General features: G+C 42.0%; 1 long non-coding RNA gene across 1 annotated transcript in view; it reads left to right on the plus strand.

The window, feature by feature from the left end:
* Positions 1 to 249: 249 nt before the first annotated feature.
* Positions 250 to 13,858, plus strand: part of LOC136009416 (uncharacterized) — a 105,910-nt gene continuing 92,301 nt past the window's right edge. Inside the window, exon 1 of the long non-coding RNA XR_010610550.1 lies at positions 250 to 389. This is a non-coding gene — a long non-coding RNA (uncharacterized LOC136009416). The remainder of the gene's footprint in view (positions 390 to 13,858) is intronic.

A 13,858-nucleotide genomic window follows, 5' to 3' on the forward strand; every position in this document is an offset into this window, starting at 1 on the left:
CGGGGCTGTGCGCGCGACAATAGGCCTAAGCACCCGGCTGTGAGAGCTGCAGTTTGGTAGCTAGGGCATGTCTTCTAGTCAGGGGTGGCGTGAAAGAATGCAATAGGTATGCTTTATGTGTTTGTAATGTAGTTCAGTATGCTGTAGTTCTGTAGTCTGTTCCGAGCAAAAAGAAATGACTATACTTTGCTGAGTCCCACGGGAGAATCACAGAATAGTTTGGGTTGGATCATCTGGTTCCAACTCCCCTGCCGTGGGGGTGGCCGGTTCCAGCCGAGTCGCTGAGGGGAAGCAGCCATGGCCCTACGGGAGGCTCCCGGACTTCCTGCGGTGGTACGTCAGGCTCCCTTTCCTGGGCAAAGAGACAGCTTCAGCACACAGGGTCTTTGGTATGCACTTTGTTTAGTATTTTTGAGAAAACACCCATAAAACGTGGTGTCACCGGGTGGTGTGTTACTAAATCCAGGCAAATGTAGGAGGTGTCTGTCACTGGTCTTCCAGTGTGTGCTGCAGCCTCCTCTGTCTTCAAACAGAAGATCAAATGCCTCAAGGTGGGCACACCGCCAGTGTTGTCAATGATGACACTTGAAGACAAATGGTGGAGGTGGATGCTGTGTATAGAATCACAGAATCACAGAAGGATTTGGGTTGGAAGGGACCTTAAAGCTTATCCACTTCCAACCCCCTGCCACGGACACGGACACCTTCCACTAGACCAGGTTGCTCCAAGCCCCATCCAGCCTGGCCTTGAACACTGCCAGGGGTAGGGCAGACACAGCTTCTCTGGGAAAAAGAGAAGAAAACAATCTGTGACATCACTGTGAATCTCTGAAAACACTGATAAACGACTATATTTGATTAGAAACCCAAGGAAGCAATGCAGAGGGAAAGAGAGGTCCTGCTAAGCAAAACAAAGCATTGCTGTGTCCTCAGGTCAGCTGAGACAGAAAGCTCTGTGCTTGCACCCTCCCCCTTGTTGCCAAGACCAGTCAATATTGGTCAGCCCATGGTGAACTGGGGGCTTCAGTCCTTAACAGCTCCAAGTAAAGCCTCTTGGTTACAAGGTGTTTTGCAGTTCTCCTGGTATTAAACTAGTGAATTGCAAGCCCTATTTGAATTCTCTTGTACTTAAGTTTTTATTAAATCATTCCATTCCCTCCTCCCCCCCCCCCCCCCCCCCCCCCAATGCAGCTTGAGGCACTGTTAATACCCCAGCCCATATCATGGCAGTGCTGGGGGAGATGTGTCAGGCAGAACAGTTGTGAGCCTTCCCTGGGTTGATGTGATGGAAGAAACAAAATAGTATTGATGCTGCTCCAGCACTTTTAAGTGGTCCCTTGGTCAGGACTCGGTGTCGTGTAGGTAAATTCAATCCAGAAGAACTGGATTTTTGAGTGGAATTCTTACAATCATTTCTTGCAGCTGTGGAGAGTTTAAACTAATCACAGCTCTCCCCGGTATGCTATCATCTCTGTAATTTGAAAAAGGATCAGGAGCCCACAGGCTTGGAAAATCTTGAAGAAACTCTTGTCCTGAAATACATCATCACATGTGGAAAAGACCACTTGCTGCTGCATCATCTTAAAGGAGCTTAAGAATGCCGAAATCCAGTATCGTTCTGGCATTCTTTCAAATGGCTTTAGAAATCTGAGTACATTCTCTTTCGACTTCAAAACAGCTTCTTTCCCTTTCCGTCAATCCTGTGGCTGTCAATGTGTCTGTTGCAAGGTGCCAGAAATGTATGGAGTGACTATGGGATAATGGTGCCAAAGTCAGGGGTGCCTCAGGGCCTTCTTCCATGAACCCGCTGCAGCATTTGTTCAGTTGGAAAGCATTTGAAACAAAAAAAAAAAAAAAAAAAAAAAAAAAAAAAAAAAAAAAAAGTACAGATCTCTAAAAATCCTTAAATCGCAAAGTTTGGTTTTGTGCAGATTGTTGCCTGCTGGTCAGATCCTTGTTGTTCAAAACTTCTGAAAGGCCTGATGCAATCAAAGAGACTTACTGGGTCAAACTGATTCCAGACCAGTCCCTGGAATCACACTGGGGTGTATCTGACATACTGGGCCTTCAGCTAAGCTGTGGCCAGGAGAAAGGAGTTGAGGTCATGCCCTGAGTTTTGTCCTCTCTTAGGAAATGAGTGAATTTGCTTGTGCAAATCATGACTTCCACTGACTACTTGGGGCTTATATTGCTGCAGACAGAAGGGTTACTGATTGCTGAGGGCTGGAAAAGTACAGAGTGACCCCTTTGATGATGATGCATGTTTTTGCTTTTTTTGGGGGGTGGATAATTTCTCAGTGTATCCTCAGGAAGAGATGACAGAAAACTGGAAGGCTGTCCTGGGTGGAAGCCATCATATTCTCTAATCCTTAAACTACTGCACGCTTTCTCAGCAGTGCTGATAAAACTGGATTTTGCCACCACAGTGATGAGGACAAAACTTCCTAGGGCAGGATGTTAATTTGTCTCTTCTGTTTTCTCTGGAAACCAAAAAGAGCCTTAATTGCAGTTGAGTAGAGTTTTCCTCAGCCATGTTCTCTAAATGATGAACTCTTCAGAGTTCGGGTGATGATAGAGGTCAGTGGAGCCAGGGAATACCACAGCTGTCATTTCCTAGTGCTACCCACTGCCAGGCAGGAGGGAAATGGTTGCAAGGAGGCACTATTCTTTTTGATGTGGTGTTGGCATTGTTGCAGCCCTCTCTGCCTTCCCTTCCCATCTCTTGTCCCAGCAGCTGTGATGGCGGTAGCACAGTGATTGCCTTTCACCGTGTTCTGCTGCATCCAGCAAATGTAGAACCAGTTCAACTCCTTGATCCCAGTCACAGGATATTGCTCTAATCCTGTTCCTGGTCACATTCCAGTATAATACCATTTTGAGTGACACCAAGCTTATTATCCAGTAGTGTTACAGTGCATCAAACGTGTGCAGATTCAGGCTGGATGCAGATTCTTGGCCATAATTTAACCACTAGAAAGCATTTCTCTGGATGAAATTATTGTTTGTAAAGACACCAGATTGGGAGACAACTTGAAAGACTGCTTGGCAGCAAAATAGCAGCATGTGCAAGATTCCTCATATAATGTTATTCGTTTGTGATGTTGAGAGATGGCCTTGGATCAGAGGACAGTTTAAGCTGGAGGCCAAATCAGTCTTGGACTTTATTGCTGATCCTTCCATCAAGGGTGCCAGCTCAGAGGGTGGATTTTCAGTTTGTTTTTCTGGCACAGCTGCCTCACCCATGAGGGACCAGACTGGCATCAGGTCTGGAACAACTTTCATTTACTTCCAATCTTCCCTCAAATTAATCATTTCAGGGTTAGGGTATATAAGCACCCACCACCTGGTCCCTGGGCTACAGTTCTCTTGCAAAAGCAGAGATTCCTGAGTGACATTGAGCCCTTGGTGTCAGGACTAAACATACTTTTGAATGTTTGCAGCCACACGTACTCATTTTCAAACCAATGTGACATCGTGGTGCTCACCAAGGGAAGCAGAAGGTTTTCAGGACAGTATACAAAGCAAAAGAATACTTGCCTGGGGGCCTTTTAATGAAGCTGGCTTAGTCCTGAAAACTGCTATAACCATGACATTTTGATCTCCATGAGGGCATAACAAACATTGGAAAGTAATTTGTGGAAAAAACCTGTTAGCTTGTAAGGCTGTGCATCAAGGAGGTCGCACTTCCAAATCAATGATAATTATGTGTAACTTCAAATAAAAATGGTGTTTTCAGGCACTGTGTGGCTTTACTGCACCTGTGTTCTCTGGCACCAAGGGTGTCTACCCCTGTAAAGCAGGGCAGAGGGAGGCAGATGGTGATAGAGCAGGTTAAAGCAGAGGAAACATCTCATCACAAGGAAAAAATGTTTCCATTTAAGACAGAAGTAATAATTAGTGTAAATATACTGCCAGGAAGGACCTAAGCTGTGGAGCATGAGCAGAAAGGAGCAGAGGGAACTGGGGGCTATTGTGGAAAAATCCTTCCTAGTTGCTGCCCATCGTGCAGCTGTGGTGAGAGACAAATAACATGCAAGGCCATCCTAGCTGAGGAACACAGGAGCTGAAACCAAAGCAGCCACAGTGCTACATCACCCCTGCCAAGTGGGAAAATATTTTTCAGGGAATATTCTCTGTATGAGCTGTGAGCTGGGAATAACTAGCCCATAATCCATGGGGTTTTGGTGCGAGTATGTGTGTGAGGGGGAAGATTGCTATTTGTGTGAACTCAGTGCTAGTGTCCCCCTCCTCAGCAGGGCTGATTCTAATTCCTCAGGCCCCAGGATGCTGAATCTCAGTTGAAAGGGATCTGTCAGGTTCCAAATATACTCCTTTGTTTTACTGCATAGCATTTGCCTGGCTTCCTTTTCTCACTGCAAGAATCCTGTGCAATGAAAATACATGTTTAGGCAGAATTACACCTGTATAACATGAATGCTCTTTGCATGTGTGATTTTGTACAGGCTTTTACAGTTAAAATTATTCAGAATGTCAAGAGGAGCAATGTTTTTTGCAGCTGAAAGCTTCCTTATAAAACCTCTCTGTAGGAGCTCAATAAATGCTAAAGGGAGATCTTCATGTCTGTAAGTCAGTAATGAGGTTTTTATTTGGACTTGAAATAACCAGGTCTTTTTTCCAGTGTAGTTACTAACAGCGCAGTTTTCGAAAGGTGGAATGATTAAAGGCAAAGTGAAAATTAAAAGCTAGAACTCCCCTAATTCCAACAGGGTCACAGAAGATGAAAAACCAGTCCATCTCATCGCGAGTATTTGTTCCTTGCTTGAGAACATGAACTGGTAGCTCTCCTCCCTGCTCCAAGCTGTGTCTCCCAGCAGAGGGCATTGCAGGGTGACATTACTGGTTATTAGGAGAATCTGGCAGGAGGTAAACTGAACATGGGCTTGTTTGGCCCGTCTAAGATTTATTTTACTGACCTCCACCGGGAGAGTAGATTATCAGTCATTTAAAACCAAAAGATGCTGCTAGAGAAGTCTAGCTGGAAGATAAAAGGAATTTTTACTTTCACTCTAAAAACCCCTAATGCCTGAAAGAGAAAACTAATGCCAGAAAGCATTTGTTCTTCAGTGTTTTTATCACACAATTTATTTTCCCATTTTAAATGACACTGCAGGCTGAATTGCAAAGGCTTGTTTCAGGCTGAGAGCCTCTTGACATCCTGTAAAAACTAATAAACTATTCTCTATAAAAATTAAAAGCAGAATTACAGTAAAAATGATGTGAGCAGCAAAGAGAAGAAACTTTATCATTTGTGGTAGATGTGAATAACAAAATTGATTTTTAAAAGTGGATATAAGAAAGGAGATTTTTAAAAAGATGGGGGTGTGCTGTGTGTCGAATCAAGAAGCTGCGGGGTACTTGGGTACCCAGGAGCAATGCATCACCTTCAATGCGAGGTTTCTGTCTTGCCTGCCATACCTGCTCCAAGCCTTTCAGCCCTCCTCTCACCCCTCCATTGCACATCAGGAGCACATCCAGGGAACAGACAGGGCTGTGGCTACCACACAGGGCAGCCCTCTGACCCTGTCCCCATGTACTGGCCAGTCCTGTCCCATAACAGCAGTGTCGATCCACTTTCTGGAGGCAGTGGATTTACTGTACGTAATGAAGTTAACTACAGAGTAGAGGCAACCCATTAAGTTTCTGTCTCCAGGCAGCATTTAGTCCGGTTTATTGTGTGGCCACCAAGCAAACTGAGTGGGCACATGCCTTGGAGAGTGAGGCATTGAGAGGAGAAGCACTGGGAGGCTGAGAGGTGTGTGGAGCAACAGTACTTTCTCTTGTTTAGTATTTGTTCTGTGGCAGATCACAAGAGGATTCAGCATGTTTGAAAGTCAGTGCTATCATGATGGTTTTACAGGTGGGGAAACTGAGGCACCTAGGAGCTTGTCTCCTGCCTGAGCTCATCAGGTAAAATCAGGACAGAAGTACTAAAAAATATTCCCATCTCTCCTTTTGATGAAATCTTAGCTTAGTACATTGTGTGCTCACTCGGCTGCACCGTATTTATATGCTGCAGTCAGAAACAGTTGCAAAGTTAAAGTGCAGGTGGGCAAGAGTTAAAAAGCAAATTCTCCCACCTTGATTTTTGACAGCATTCTCACTTAGGTTAGTTTACAGTGTTAAAACCAAAGGGACCTGAACAGAGCAAAGGTCCTGAATTCGAATTTCAGTGAGCGATACTGAGGGAGTGGTTGGGGTATTTTATAAATACCCTAAAAACAGCTAATAGGCATTCTGCTCTGGAGGACTTGAAAGGACCATAACCTTTCCTACAGTTTAACAACACATTTGTCCATAAAACTAACTTAAGAGAAATTCCCTGCATTCCCACACTGAACACTTAGCAGTCTTTTCAAACTTATAGCAGTAAATATAGCTTATAACCATAAAATTAAGGTTATGTAGTCTTGTAACTTTTTATTTTATGCTAGCTCTGTGGGCCACTAGCAAGTTCTACAGAAGTTACTGTCCTGAAGTCTGCAACAAATTACATGAGTAAAGTAAGAGGAAACAAAACGCAAACCAGAAAACAACCCTTACTCTTTAAACAGAAACACTGGGTATTTAAGTGGAGAAGAAGGGCAAACAAAAGGAAGGGGAATGCAGCATGAAATTCACAACTTCTCATGCTCTACAATTTCAATTTCTTTTAATGTAGTTCTTTGTGCTGTACAGGGGACTTGCTATCTTACATGGCTGTCATTGCACTCATGGGGTGTTTAATGACTGCAGAACAACTAAAGAAAGGGTGACAGATCCCATATGTAATGAGTAATATTTTCTTGTAACACTACAGGTGAGATTCTGGTAACATGTGCCAGGTGAAGCTCAAACATTGTGCAAAATTTAGGTTATTTTTACTGTGGTGTACTAGAAGAATTGGTTCCCATGTTGCTGCATCCTTGCAAATTGTGTTATGGATTGTGAAATTAAGGAGCCCCTGGCTTCTGCAGAAAATATGCACTGCTTTTATTGTGTGGTTTTACAGTGCCTAGAAAACCTTGGGCTTTCCAGTAACGTAACTGTGAACTAAAACATAATGTAGCCTGCTTTTATTTCAGTAGTGACTTTAGAGTCAAGATGCCTCATCTTTTGGGTTCCTAAACAGAAACTCTTTAATGTCCTCTGCATTTTAGAAAACAGGTAAGCAAGATTTTGTGGAAATCATCCTTATTTAGGGTAAATTTGTGACCTTCTCCCAGTAGTTCCAACTACTGTCTTGACAACTTTGAAGGCCAAGAGCCACCTAATGAACAGCCTTGTTTATCATGAAAGCTCAGTTTACTGAAATCTCTGTCTGGCTTCTCCAGTGGTTACAAGCATTTGGACAGCATGGAAATTGGATGCATCTTTACTGACTCAGGCCCTTAGCTAAAAGAAATATAGCCACAGCAGGAGGGGGCTAAGGAAGGGAGCAATTAATTCACTTTTCCAATAGTATTGCAACAACATGGGCATCGTAATTTAAAAGCCTTTGGAACAGTCTTCTTCATTTCCTCCTATCCCGCTCCCTCAACTTTTTGTCTTGGTCTGGCTTTTGTTCACTTCACACAGCCTGCCAGACCAACCCCAGCCTGCCTGAACCCAACCGGTTGGTCCCTGACGTAATCCCAAGTGGTGACCTGTGAGGCCGACCTCAAGATTTGCTGGGCGGAAAAGGACCCACTTGGTTTTAAAGTGCTGGCTCTGTTTTGTGAGGAGCTGGCAAAGTATGTTTTTCTTTTTTACTTTTATAGCTTGTTCGAAAGTCCATGGAGGATACACAGCTGGCTGGCAATACCACAACTAATTCCATGGCTGCAGAGTCTTAAAAAGCCTCTGGTGATGATGCTCGAAAGCAATGCATGGGAGTAGCGCACACTATGTAATATGTATGCTGCCTACAGACCTACGTGCTTTCCACAAATGCACAACGTTTGTGAGGTGTTTCATTAATCTGTGATGGAAATAAAGCACACATTTCTATAGATAGTAAGTTCTGAGTGCCCCTGAGCTATGTCATTTTTGATTTCACCTCACTGCTCCTTGCTCTCTGTATCTAATGCTACTGAGAGTGAATGACACCTTCCAAACCTGCTTTACATTTTGGAAATCGTTTATGTCTGGGAGAGGGCAAGATGTTGTTTTGAAACTCTTTAAGTTAGTATTCTGATTCCGAAAGAGTTAATACTTTTCTCTTGTTTGATTGTTTACTGATGATAGTTCTGTTTTCTGTGGAGTGTATATTTTTATGGGCTTTCTTTTTTCTTCTTGATTTCTGTGGGTTTACCAGTAGTCTGAAAAGAAGTCTACATAACAAAAAGAACACAAATTTACTGAAATTTCATCTAAATCATGACCCAGAAAAGCAGCATGAAGAGAAATAACCAGTAATAACCCTTATGGAACTAATCTCATTTTCTCTCTTCTGATAAAGGGGAATTGCAGACATAATACATGTGTTTGTAGTAGCAATCCCAATGATAATTCTATGAAACATGGAAACTAGACAGGTCTCCCAAACACTTGCTGGTAGCTAGGGTGAGGTAGTGTGTATTTTCCTGTTGTTGGGTAATGTTGCCCACACAGTCTTTACATAATGGCCACCTGTGAGTACTGACATGAATTATCTTCCTGTGAGCATGACAGAGCTCATCACCTCCACTCAACTAAAGGTCAGATTTTTCTAATAACATAAATCAGGGTGTCTGCAGCTGAAGGTCACACTCCAGTTAGATTTAGGTACCTAAAACTCTAGATGCGTTTGAGCACCTCAGGGAGGCAAAGCATCAGACAGGGAGTTTTAGGGATTTTGCAAATGGTGCCTAATTCTTTTTTAAATCTCACATTTCCTAAGTTGCCTGCAGTTCTGCAGATAGGAAGGCTCATAGATATCTGAGTCCCAGCATCTAATCCAGGTGGGGATCTAGAACTGGGTCTCCGAATGGGAAAGATCTTCAAAATGTTCATCTCTCAGGGACAACATCAGTAAATCCTTCCACAAAGCTTCCTTTCTTTCACACGTTGTGGCAATCCTAACCATTCTATGATTTTATGATTCTCTGTCTTCCTTTATGACCTCCCCACCCCCAAAGCCTAGAAATTAATGCCCTTACTGAGGATGTGGAAAATTCAGATTCAGTTCATCCCCTGCTCAAAGAAAAATCCAGAGCATACCACCCATTTTGGGAAAAGGATTTAGTCTTGCTTGGTGAGGTGTGGTCTCAGTTCATCTCTTGGTGTAAAAAAACCCCCAAATCTCAATGGCTACCATTTAATGCTTATTAGTTGTCACATTAATGGAATTATCTTTGAGGTGCTTTTAGGAACATCCTTCTCCAAGAGTGTTGAGTGATTTCTTTCCTTCACATGGAATAATTAATGTATAGGAAAACATATCTGTAGGCCTTGGAGCACAGCCTGGAACATAAGTCCCTCTTCTTCCAGGTGAGTGTCTCAGCAGGATACATAGCCGTACTTGCATAATTTTCATCTGAGAGCCTGGAGGGATGTCTTGTGGTCAGGGCAGGGAGCTTGAACCTCTGAAACAGAGGAAAGAACTGCTGAAGTGCTCTATCCAGTAAGCTACTGTATAAACCACTGATGGTAGGATCTCTGTACAGCAGCTTTTTAAAGACCATAATGATCTGTAGTTAGTTTCTGAAAGAAGGGCTTCAGGAGTGACTCTGGAGGTCTTGATCTCAAGGAGGGTGCTCTGCAGCACAAAGAAAGGAGCTTCAGCAGTGGGCTGAAAGGAGGTTGCTGAGTCCATATTGCTGCACATTTCATGTTAGTAGGTGTATGACTCCTTGTTGTGTGGGGGGGCTGGGATCCCTTCCTGGGACTTCTGACTCAAACTGCACATGTGGGAATCTCAGTGGTGGAGAGGTTGGATTCTATTTCAGCACCTACAGTTCAGGCACTGTGGCTTTTGGCATTCAGTTCTCGCTTCTTGTATTGTCAGAACCACAAAGTTGCCTTGGTTAATGAATCTTGCTTGCCCAAGTCTAGAGTTCAGATATGGAGCTGCTCATGTCTACTTCAGTGTATTGGGATTAATAAATCTCAAGGGGGTTTCAGCTGGTCTTGCTGCTTTATCACAGGCTACACTCATCCAAAAACCAAGGCGGGGGGAGGGAGGAAATTTCCTCCAGGAGAAAAACTGTGAGGATTTGCTCTTTCTTGGAGACCAACATGTGAGCAGATGTCTGTGCCTACCACCCAAGCACCAAGCTGCTGTATGACTCTGAAGGCAAGTTATTAGTTTTATTATAGTTTTAAATTTGCTTCTATTATCGGTTTTTACAAATGCCCATGCCATATCCATCATGGGAAAACCAAGACTAGCCAATGAAGACTGAACTGCAAAAGCAAAGTTCTCCTCTGAATGTGAATAAGCATGCATTTTATAATTGTTATGATGAATTGTGATTGTTTTCCAGGCAAGAAATGACAGTATCTGCAGAACTGCACCTGCAGCAAGGTTGTATTTTCTGTACAGCTCTGATGGAAAATGTGAATCAATTATTACAGTTTGTTTTTATTTTCTTTCTTTTTTTTTTTGTTAAGTCATGGGTTTTCCATTGTTTATTGGAATTCCTTCAGGACAACACTGGAGTCTGGAGTATTAAATGTGTTCACATGCTCAGGGGGTGCCTGCATATAGTTTACATGCAGTTTATGGAAAAGTAGATAAGTGTTTGAGAAAGGTGAACTCTACAGCCACTGGAAATTGGAGGAAGAGAAATTTCTACAGCTGAATCTGACAGTTAAATGTCGATCACGCTCACATTGGTATAAATCCATAATAACTCTGCAGGGAGCTTAATGGAGTCCTGACCATACTGCTGTTGAATTAAACACATCTCGTGCCTAGTATGTTGCAAGCCATCCTTCGGTGGATGTATGCAAGTCCAGACAAGTTCACAGGCAGGATCCCTGTTGTCTTATATAGTAGTATGTTCTGGTGCCTTGCTGGAGTTCCTGGTAACCAAAGAAGCATAATACAAAGCTGTAGTACAACTCTAGAAAATACAGACCTAAGAGAAAAATGTAGCTAATGAAAATATTACAGAAACGTGATACTAAGATTAACAAATGCCATTAGTCAGATTGTCAGCCCTGTCTAAATAGTGCTGTAATGACCCCTGAAAGAAAATGAATAGAGTATTTCTGAAGACATTGTAGGAACTAGCCAATATAACATTTCATAGGTTGTGTTTTCTCCTTTGTGTGCATATAGTCGGGGAATAATATACCACATAGGAAAATTAGTGAGCCTAACACGTTTAACATCATGGCTATCCCTGGCATGCTTTCCATAATCAGTTTAAAATTGTGTTCCATGGACTTACAGTACTTTCTTTGATTTGCTGCCAATATTTACTTAAGCAAATTGAAGAGCTCATGCTATACTAAGGTAGAACGAGTGACGAATTGCAAAAATGCAATAAATGTTACAGCTAACGTTTTTCCAGCAGAAATCTGAAGAACTCAGTCTCATGGCTGATAACTTTAACAGACTGAAAGGAAAACACATGAACACATAATACAGTCAGCAAGTGAAAACTCTTGATAAAGGAGACAGGTTCAAATATTCGCTGTACCTGAAGAGATTTTGGCAAAGTATTTTCACTGGGTCCACTAATCACAGTTCATTTGGTTCAAAACAAAAGCTTTGAATCCTAGAAAAAGTGTACTAGATACTCTGTTCAGACGTGAGAACTGAGAGGCCAAAGTCTCCCTACAAAAAAGTGCCTGCAGCAACAGTGTTTGACTTCAACTGTAGTTCTTTTAGCCTATTTTCTTGTTGGAAAATGTGTATTGCTTTTGTTTGTGTATGTGTGGAGAAAAAACACTGCAGAAATAGTATTTCAGTATCTGAGGCACGTAATACAGATGATACGGACCAGAAATAAATCTTGAGCTGGTACACTCTAACTTTGATGCATGTCAAATCTTGATTTTAGTGTGTTAGAACTTTGACAATTTCTGGGAATCTCTTTAAATGAAAAAAGAGATGCATGGTCTATTTTTATATACATGATGTGTTATTATATGAAGTATAAAAATCAAAATAATTTGAAATAGATTTAGTGAGAGGTATTATGTCTCTAGATTTATACTTGCAGGAACATGCGGTGTATTTCTGCAGTTTTAGTGGATAATCTGAAGATACATATGCTACTTAGATCACAATAAAGCTAAGTGAATATTGTACAAAAGTGCTCATTTCAACAAAAGAAGTTGCTCAGTGAGATGCAGAACTGATGAAGTCTGGTATTCCATTGCGTTGTTACTTCTCAGTGGAGTCTTAGATATTTGACTGAAGCTGTCAGACTATCAGATGGTATTCTCAAACCTTTCAATGGTTTCCATTAACATGGGGATACCTAATTACTGAAAAGCTGTTAGTTGAAAATAGGTCTCATCACAGATACTTATGTATTTGTACAAAATTTTGTAAGGAAATGTGTATTGTGAACAGAGACAGTAGGAAAAGAGGGCAGTATGTAATTGCTTTGCTTTTGCTCTTCTACATAGACCTGCCAGTGATGTAAGAGCAGGTAATATTGTCACCTGGTGGGGTGAGTAAAACTAAATACAGCCCTTGAATAGTAAATAGCATAAAACAAATAGCAAAAGAAAGAACTGAAGTGAATCACTTGAGAACAATCTAAACAGCTGAAATATGTTCACTGACACAGTTACTTGAACAATTGTGAATAACAACCAGATGAATTAAAGTCAAAGCTTGTCCATAATAATTCACAAGAGAACAAAAGGCTTAATCCACTAAATAAAACACTCACTGTGAAAAGTTTGCCCAGCTCTAGTTCATATATTGCAAGAGGTTGGCTAAAGATATGCTTTATTGCCAAACTCAGATAAGGATACAGGGAAATGCTGTCTGAGGACTTCATTAAAGGAGCTGTGGGCTATAGGATCTGAGAATGGTCAAATAGGTGAAACAAAGGTATTTTTACAATTTTATGACTTTAGTGTAATACAAAAAGGATGTAACCAGTAGAACTTGGGGGAGGAGGCTGACAGACCAAAGTCAACATACGATGGAGTGCAAAAAGCTAAAACATCTTTTGGCAAGCTTATTTAGACTTTTTAAACTGGAAGGGTGAACTATTATGGACAGTCCCTCCCTTCCACTAATATGCAAGGACTTCGACTCCATTTTCCCTTGTCAGTGGACACTGATCACGTGTGGGTTTAAAATGTCCCTGGCACTTCATTAGACCTCACCTGATTCAGGTCTGTGAAGTTCCTCAAAGCAAACTCCTGCTTCTGCAGAGTGCTGGGCTAATCCTCTAATCCTCCTGCTGTAGACAAATGCATGTGGCTTTACTGTGATAACTTCCTCAAGGTTATGTTGACCTTAACTAATGAGTCAAGGGGATAATATCCTGGCCAGAAGGGAAGGCTTGGTGAAGGTGGATAATGAAAAACCTCTCATGTTCACTGGGAGACCACAAAGAAGAATGTTCCCATGTAGAAAAGTAAGAATGTGCATTTGGAAAGAGTCATCACCAGTGTGTTATTTTCTGATGGAGGACTTGAAGGGCATTGGAGTCATTGCAGCTTGCATCCAAGTCTAAGTCAATGAATTACAGTGCTTTCCCTGCTGAGCAGGACTTCATGCTTTTCAGTTCTTTCACACGCAGCAGTTTTACGGGCTTCAGGGTATAGCTGGGAAGGGATAATAGGTTTGTCCTGAAAATGGCAGTCCTTTGAAATGGGAGCTTTATTAATTTTTAGTCATACAAATTTCATACACGTTTGTGAATCTCAGACATATCTTCTGTGGAGCAGTCTTTGTACAGTGCTAAGAGTCCCAGATGCTTAG

Source organism: Lathamus discolor, chromosome 2 (assembly GCF_037157495.1).
Source record: "Lathamus discolor isolate bLatDis1 chromosome 2, bLatDis1.hap1, whole genome shotgun sequence".
Taxonomy (NCBI): domain Eukaryota; kingdom Metazoa; phylum Chordata; class Aves; order Psittaciformes; family Psittacidae; genus Lathamus; species Lathamus discolor.